Below are 6,754 nucleotides of genomic sequence, written 5' to 3'. Positions count from 1 at the left end.
CGGGCGCCCCTGGACCCTTACTACTATATACCAGCATATAAGCTTCATGAGGACAGGAGCTGCCTGTGTCAAGCAAATCTTAAGCCTGGCAAAGAGTAAATATTTGTTGAATGAATGAATGAGTGAATGGCTATGAGGCATTGGTTTCCTTTCACCCCAGTCCAGAAAGGTCTGCTATTTCCTAGACCCAAGTCCTCCAACAGAACTTTCTGTGATGATGGAGACATGCTGCGTCTGAGTTTTCCCACCCAGTATCCACCAGCTACATGTGACAGAGCAAGGGAGGTACCGTACTGAGTTTTGATTCACAGACTTTATTTTTCGGAGACATTTTGGGTTTACAGAAAAACTGAGCGGAAGGTACTTAGAAGGGACTGCATTTTCCCTTTGATTTCACGTTCGTTAATTTTCCATAGTCATCCAGCTACCATCTTGGGCGGGGCAGGGCTAGCCTGAGACCTCGTCCTGCCATCACCGCCCGTCAGCCCCCCGAGGGGTTTCCGCAGAGGGTCCCCGGGGCAAGGCAGCAAGGGTTTTCCCCCAGAGGTATTCACCAAAGCCCCGAAGGCTGGGGCAGCCTCCTAAGCAGAAAAGTTTGCGGATCGCGCTTTCGGAAAGAAGGAAGCCGGATCGCCCAGCAACTCCAAACGTGCGATGAAGACAAGCCGATTGCAAACAGAGAGGCCCCTGGCCATCTCGTGAGTCTTCTCAGGAATCCGCTCCTGAGCCTCCTGCCTGACCCGCCTCCTCGGGGCCTGCCTCTTCAGTTCGCACTTCCCTTCACCTCCTGTGCTCTCCTGGGGGCCCCAACCTGCCTCTTCTGCTTCGCACCCCTATCCAGCCGGGCCAAGGGCTACCTTGGGTCCCGCTGATCATTCTTCCTCTCCGGAGCCCCCGCTCTGTAATCTGGCTTTTCATCTCCATAACAACCAGGAAAGCAAATACCCCCCTCCTCCCCCCCAGCTACAACAGAGATTTTTTTTTTTTTTCTAAAGGGTGAAGTGAATGAAGAGGAGAGAGAATAAAATCCAAAAAGGGGGCGGGGGGGGCGGTAAATAAACCTTGCCAACAAATAAATAAAGACCTTTCTAAGGGAGAGCAAAGGGACACAGAGAGCTGCCTGTAATTAGCGGCCACCACAGCCCCAAACAAAATCAGACATTCAGCCTCTGCCACTTCGTTGCCATGGAAATGGGACCCGAGATCTGCCAGGCTCGGGTCCTGCAGAAGTGGTTCCTTCCCTGACCGTGCCCACATCAAAGAGGGTCTTCCCACGCTCGCTGATGGTGTGGACCGCGCCCGGGACCCCACCGAGCCTCTAAAGAGGGCAGGCAGGGGAGGAAAACAGTAGGAAAAATTCCCAAGCGTCCCAAGCCAGACGCGGCAGGGGAAGGACCGAGCCAAGTGTGACCTTAGGGGGTTTCCGTGCCTTGGGGCTGCGTGCCAGCCATCGGAGGCCGCCACTGGTCACACTACCTTTGACATCTGTTTTCATTCTTTTTTCTCTGTGCTTGAAGAAAAAAAAAGGTCCTCTTGAACACAGAGAACGGACTGGGGGTTATCAGCGGTGGTGGAGGGGCGCCCTCAGAAGTAGAAACTTCCAGTTATAAAATTGATAAGTCCTGGGGATGTCATGCACGGCATGGAGACTACAGTGAATACTTCAGAGTCCATTTGAAAGTTGCTAAAGGAGGAGATCTTAAAAGTTCTCATCACAAGAAAAAGAAAACTGTAACCATGTGAGTTAATGGATGGTAATTAGGCTCATTGAGAATTATTTCGGGGCGCCTGGGTGGCTCAGTTGGATAAGTGTCCGACTTCAGTTCCGGTCATGATCTCACGGTTCGTGGGTTCGAGCCCCACGTCGGGCTCTGTGCTGACAGCTCAGAGCCTGGAGCTTGCTTCAGGCTCTGTGTCTCCTTCTCTCCCTGCCCCCTCCTCCACTCATGCTCTGTCTCTCTCTCTCTGTCTCTCAAGAATAAATGTTAAAAAAATTTTTTTAAAAAAGAGAATTATTTCACTCTTTATGTATCTATATATCAGTGTCGATAGATATCTACCTATTATATTGTTTCAGGTATACAACACAGTGATTCATCTATTGATATCTATCGATATCGATATATTAATATATCGATATCGATATCTATATATCAATAGATATCAATAGATGAATCACTATGTTGTATACCTGAAACCAATATAATGCTATATGTCAACATTCTATACATTGCTATATGATGCATATATAATGTTATATGTCAATAATTTTTGTAAATTTTTATTTTTATATATTTTTAAATGTTTATTTATTTTTGAGAGAGAGAGAAACAGAGAACAAGCAGGGGAGGGGCACAGAAAGAGGGAGACACAGAATCCGAAGCAGGCTCCAGGCCCCCACCTGCCAGCACGGAGCCTGATACGGGGCTAGAACTCACCAACAGTGACATCATGACCTGAGTCACAGTCGGACACTTAACCGACTGAGCCACCTGGGTGCCCCATTTTTTTAAATTTTCAGTGAAAACGGAGACTTTATCTATATATTAAAAAAGTGGCTAAGGAAAAGAAGATAAGGTTCTGGTCATATCGTTCTTATGGTTTTACTTCCCACTTTTTACCCATTTCATAGTAGAAAGTAAACATGGTCACATGTTATTTATCTTTCACATTGCTGGTCAGGGTCCAGGCTGGAGACAGAAAGCCTACTGGTTATTTTAACAGAGATAATCTAATTGAGGTATATTATGCATTGTGTTGTTTGTCCTCGCTCTGGGGGGGTAATTAGCTCATTGGCTATCACTTCAAAATTGCTTCACAAGCCATCTTTTTAAAAAAACTTTTCTAATGTTTACTTATTTTTGAAAGAGAGACAGAGCATGAGTGGGGGAGGGGCAAAGAGAGAGGGAGACAAGGAATCCAAAGCAGGCTCCAGGCTCTGAGCCATCAGCACAGAGCCCTACGCGGGGCTCGAACCCACGAACTGCGAGATTATGCCCTGAGCCGAAGTCGGACGATTAATTGATGGAGCCACCCAGGCAGCCCATTTCACTCGCCGTCTTGCAGGATGAGGGTCATGCTAAGTGGTGACCAGCGACGGTAAAGAGAGAAGACAGCGTGGTGAGGCATCACATGATGGTAGCTGTGGAAAGACGGGGAAAATGAAAGGAAGAGATTGAGATCATTCAGCTCAGTTGGGAAGTCCTGGCAGAGCCCAGACCCAGACCCCAGAGGACAGGTACCACCCAGCTGGCACGGGTACCTTTGAGGGAGCGCAGAGAGAGCCTGGCTGGCTCCGACAGGGTAGAAAAGTTGCAAAGCGGATCTACAGGCTGCTGCTGAAATGAGTCACTGCGGGGGTGCCTGGGTGGCTCAGTTGGTGAAGCGTCCGACTTCGGCTCAGGTCGTGATCTCGCGGCCCGTGAGTTCGAGCCCCGTGTCGGGCTCTGTGCTGACAGCTCCGAGCCTGGAGCCTGCTTCGGATTCCGTCTCTCCCTTTCTCTGACCCTCCCCTGTTCATGCTCTGTCTCTCCCTGTCTCAAAAATAAATAAAACGTTGAAATGAGTCACTGCGGCCGGGGTGATCTGATAGGGACAGGAGGCAACCAGGAAGGAACGAGTTCCTCCCTCCTCCCGCCTTCCATCATCCCTACCAGCCACCTGCCGGTAGAACGTTTCACAGACTCCCAGCCTCCGCATCACAAAGCCAAGCCTAGAAGGATGGAATTGGAGCCGAAAGGCAATGACGCCCTGTCGCTATGTGGTTGTTACCCACTTTGATGAGTCCCCCACGCTGGACGTTAGGGTGTTGCCAATCCTTTGCCATTATAGATATGGCTTCGGTGGTGGTCTTCTGCACCTGAAGCTTTGAGTGCCTGCAGATGACTTTGTTTGTGAAACATCCGCCAACGTGGCAGCAGCTTGCTGAACACCGTGGGCCTTTTTAGGGGTCCCGATGCCTGTAGCCAAAACGTCTCCCTTAAAGACCGTGTCAGTTTCAGGGCTCTCTATCGATCAGCATCCTAAATCCACCTCACTGATTGTGAAATGACTGAGTGTGCCTTCACAGATGCGGCCCTCCCCGAGCCCCGAAACTTACTTTCCGGATCCTTCTCTGCTCATCGCCAGACAGCAGCCCACGGTCACATTTCCTCTCCTCTGATTAACTAGAGGGCCTCTCATTCATCGGCCGCTCACCTCATCCTCTCTGGTCCCGCCTCCCTTCTTTCTCCACGTGGTCAGCAAAGCATATCGGGTAAGAGAGAGGGCTCCAGGACAGACTGCCCACATCTACACCGGACTCCATCAGTGGCTAATGGTGTGGGCTGCAGGGGAGTAGCCGGGTCTCCCAAAGTCCGGGTCCCTAATTAATCCGATGGCAGTGACAACCCTGGGTACTACAGAGGGCTGTGAGGCTCAGCTGTGATCCTGCTAGGGATGTGGTCTATATAGCATGAGTTCAGAGCGTGCTAGTCATTGCTGTTGCGATTACTGGCATCATTTTGTTTAGCTAGTAAGCTCATCGAGGGCAGGAATCATGTTCCTAGAATTTTTTTTTTGATCACTTTTCCTGTATTTCATAAGGATTCTAAGAAGTAGATACCCAGACAAGCTAGCTAACACAAAAGGGGATTATGAAAATCAGGAGAATCTCAACAAAGTCGACTTGAAGAAGTAAAGCCCAGCCCCACGGGTCCCCAGCCCCTCTCTCTAGGGACACATACCGCCCATCTCTGCTGTATGCTACCTTGGGTTCTCTCCCTCTGACCACCAGCTGCGTTTAAAGACTCGAGCAACTCCTTCTGCAATCAGGGGGCTCTGGTCCCAACCCTGGAGACCAGACTGTCCCTTCCCCCTTAGACTCATGTTTCTTGGATCAATTCCCCAACGTGAAGAATTGGGTTGACTGTGCCTCTGGACTACACTTGGACGAATCAGATAAGGGTCACAGGGCCCCTAACGCAGGCATGCCTGCCTCAGTTTACTGCTTCAGAAAGGGTGGGAGGGAGGGACAGTTCTGAAGAGGAAGCATGAGCTGAGATGCTCACGTATGCCTGCCGTTCTCCCCATGTCACAATGCCCAGCAGAGACCTCTCCACGTAGAAGGGACACAATCACTATTCGTTGATTAATATCCAGTGAGGGAGTTTCACCCCCATTGTCTTCAAAAGCTCATTGCCACCCCTTTCCTGATAGTGCTTTTAAAATTCTCCCCAGAAATGTCCCCAAACGTAGAGAAGACCCTTCTGGTTTGAGAAGTAGCCCCAAGAAACCGATTCAAGAGGAAAGACCTTTGAAGTCCTGCACTTTATCTTGGAAGTTCTAGTGACCTCTGGATTCTACTTTATAGTCAATCTCCTTTACAGTAAAAACAGTATTTTCGCTACTTACTATTGAGTAAAATCACGTGCCAGAAAGCTTTGCCACCTTTCTCGTGCAGAATTTTCTACTCCGCGATAGCCTGTGAATTACCTGCACTAAACGGTGAGCTCCTTTGAGGAAGAACCTACATCCATTTTTATCGCTGTGGGATGGTCTAGGTCATAGCATGAAGCTGATTATAGAGCAGATGTGCAACAAATGTCCCTTAAATGGAAAAATGGATGAACTAGTGAGTGAGTGAGTGAGTGAGTGAGTGAGGAATGAGTGGGTGGATGGATGATACAGTGGATGGAGAGGTGAGTGGATGGTTGGATGGATGGATGGGTGGGTGGATGGATGGATAGACGGACGGTACAGTAGATGGATACCTAAGTGGATGGACAGATAGATGCAGGGATGAATGGATGCATGGGTGGATAAATGAAGTATATGTGTCCCATCTTGAGAAGCAGCAAAATTAAAGTCTAGCCTGCTCACCCTCTCAATTCTCAGGTCACTTCTCATTTTCCATGAGTTGAGGCAAATAACATCTGAACCAAGGAACAACTGTCACACTCATCAACCACCTCCCAAAATATAAATATACTTTCAAAGGAAGAACTGAACTGGGCCACCCCCCATAGCACTGGTTTCTACTGCTGAGTTTAACCAGTTCTCCCCAGAAGTGATGATCCCCTGATCTTATGAAAAGAAAGAAACGTGATGATACATAGGCTGGACAAGCCAACAGCAAATCAGAAACCCAGTAGTGAGAGCTGCTTTCTGGTTTCTTTTTCCCAAACCCAAGAGCAGATACTGGAGGAGAAGGGTGAAAAAGAGGGGAACGGAACAGAGCAGGGGAGGAAGAGCAAAGAAGAAAAGAAAGAAGGGGGCCGCCATTTTCTAAGGGCCATCATACGCTGTATACATATGTCATTTATTTATTCAGCAAATAAATAGCAAGCTACGCAGTTTCCTAAGTCACCGGGGACACAGCCGTGAAGACTCTGCCCACATACCTGCCTTCCTGGGGCTTGTGTTCGGTAGGAGATCAGCCTTGGCTCCATCAAGAGTTGGGTCCAGATTGATGTGTGGCATTCCAACCCTCACACAGGAGGAAACCAAGGCACGGAAAAGTTAGGCGACGTTCTGGGATGGTCATCAAAGCTTTTCCAAGTGATTTCTATATAAGAAGGAAAAGACAGCGTGGATGCATAAATGAAGGGAGAATGAATTAATGCCCCCCCAAATAGAACAAGCCCACTCAAGTTCATGGTCCCCCCCCGCTCACATCTTGCAATACTCCATTTCTCAAGTCTACAACGGGATGGTAAAGGACTTCATACATTCACAATAAATCCATATCGTTTTGAGCTCTGGCTCTATCCCCAGG

The 6,754-nt window shown here is 48.8% G+C and overlaps 1 long non-coding RNA gene across 1 annotated transcript; it reads left to right on the top strand.

The window, feature by feature from the left end:
* The first annotated feature begins 3,497 nt into the window (after positions 1 to 3,497).
* On the top strand, positions 3,498 to 5,386 carry LOC131489817 (uncharacterized). Its single transcript, XR_009250764.1, has 2 exons — positions 3,498 to 4,255; positions 5,218 to 5,386. It is a non-coding gene; the product is annotated as an uncharacterized LOC131489817 (long non-coding RNA).
* Positions 5,387 to 6,754: the final 1,368 nt, after the last annotated feature.

Source organism: Neofelis nebulosa, chromosome 11 (assembly GCF_028018385.1).
Source record: "Neofelis nebulosa isolate mNeoNeb1 chromosome 11, mNeoNeb1.pri, whole genome shotgun sequence".
Lineage (NCBI taxonomy): Eukaryota > Metazoa > Chordata > Mammalia > Carnivora > Felidae > Neofelis > Neofelis nebulosa.
This window is presented reverse-complemented; position numbering and strand designations above follow the sequence as displayed.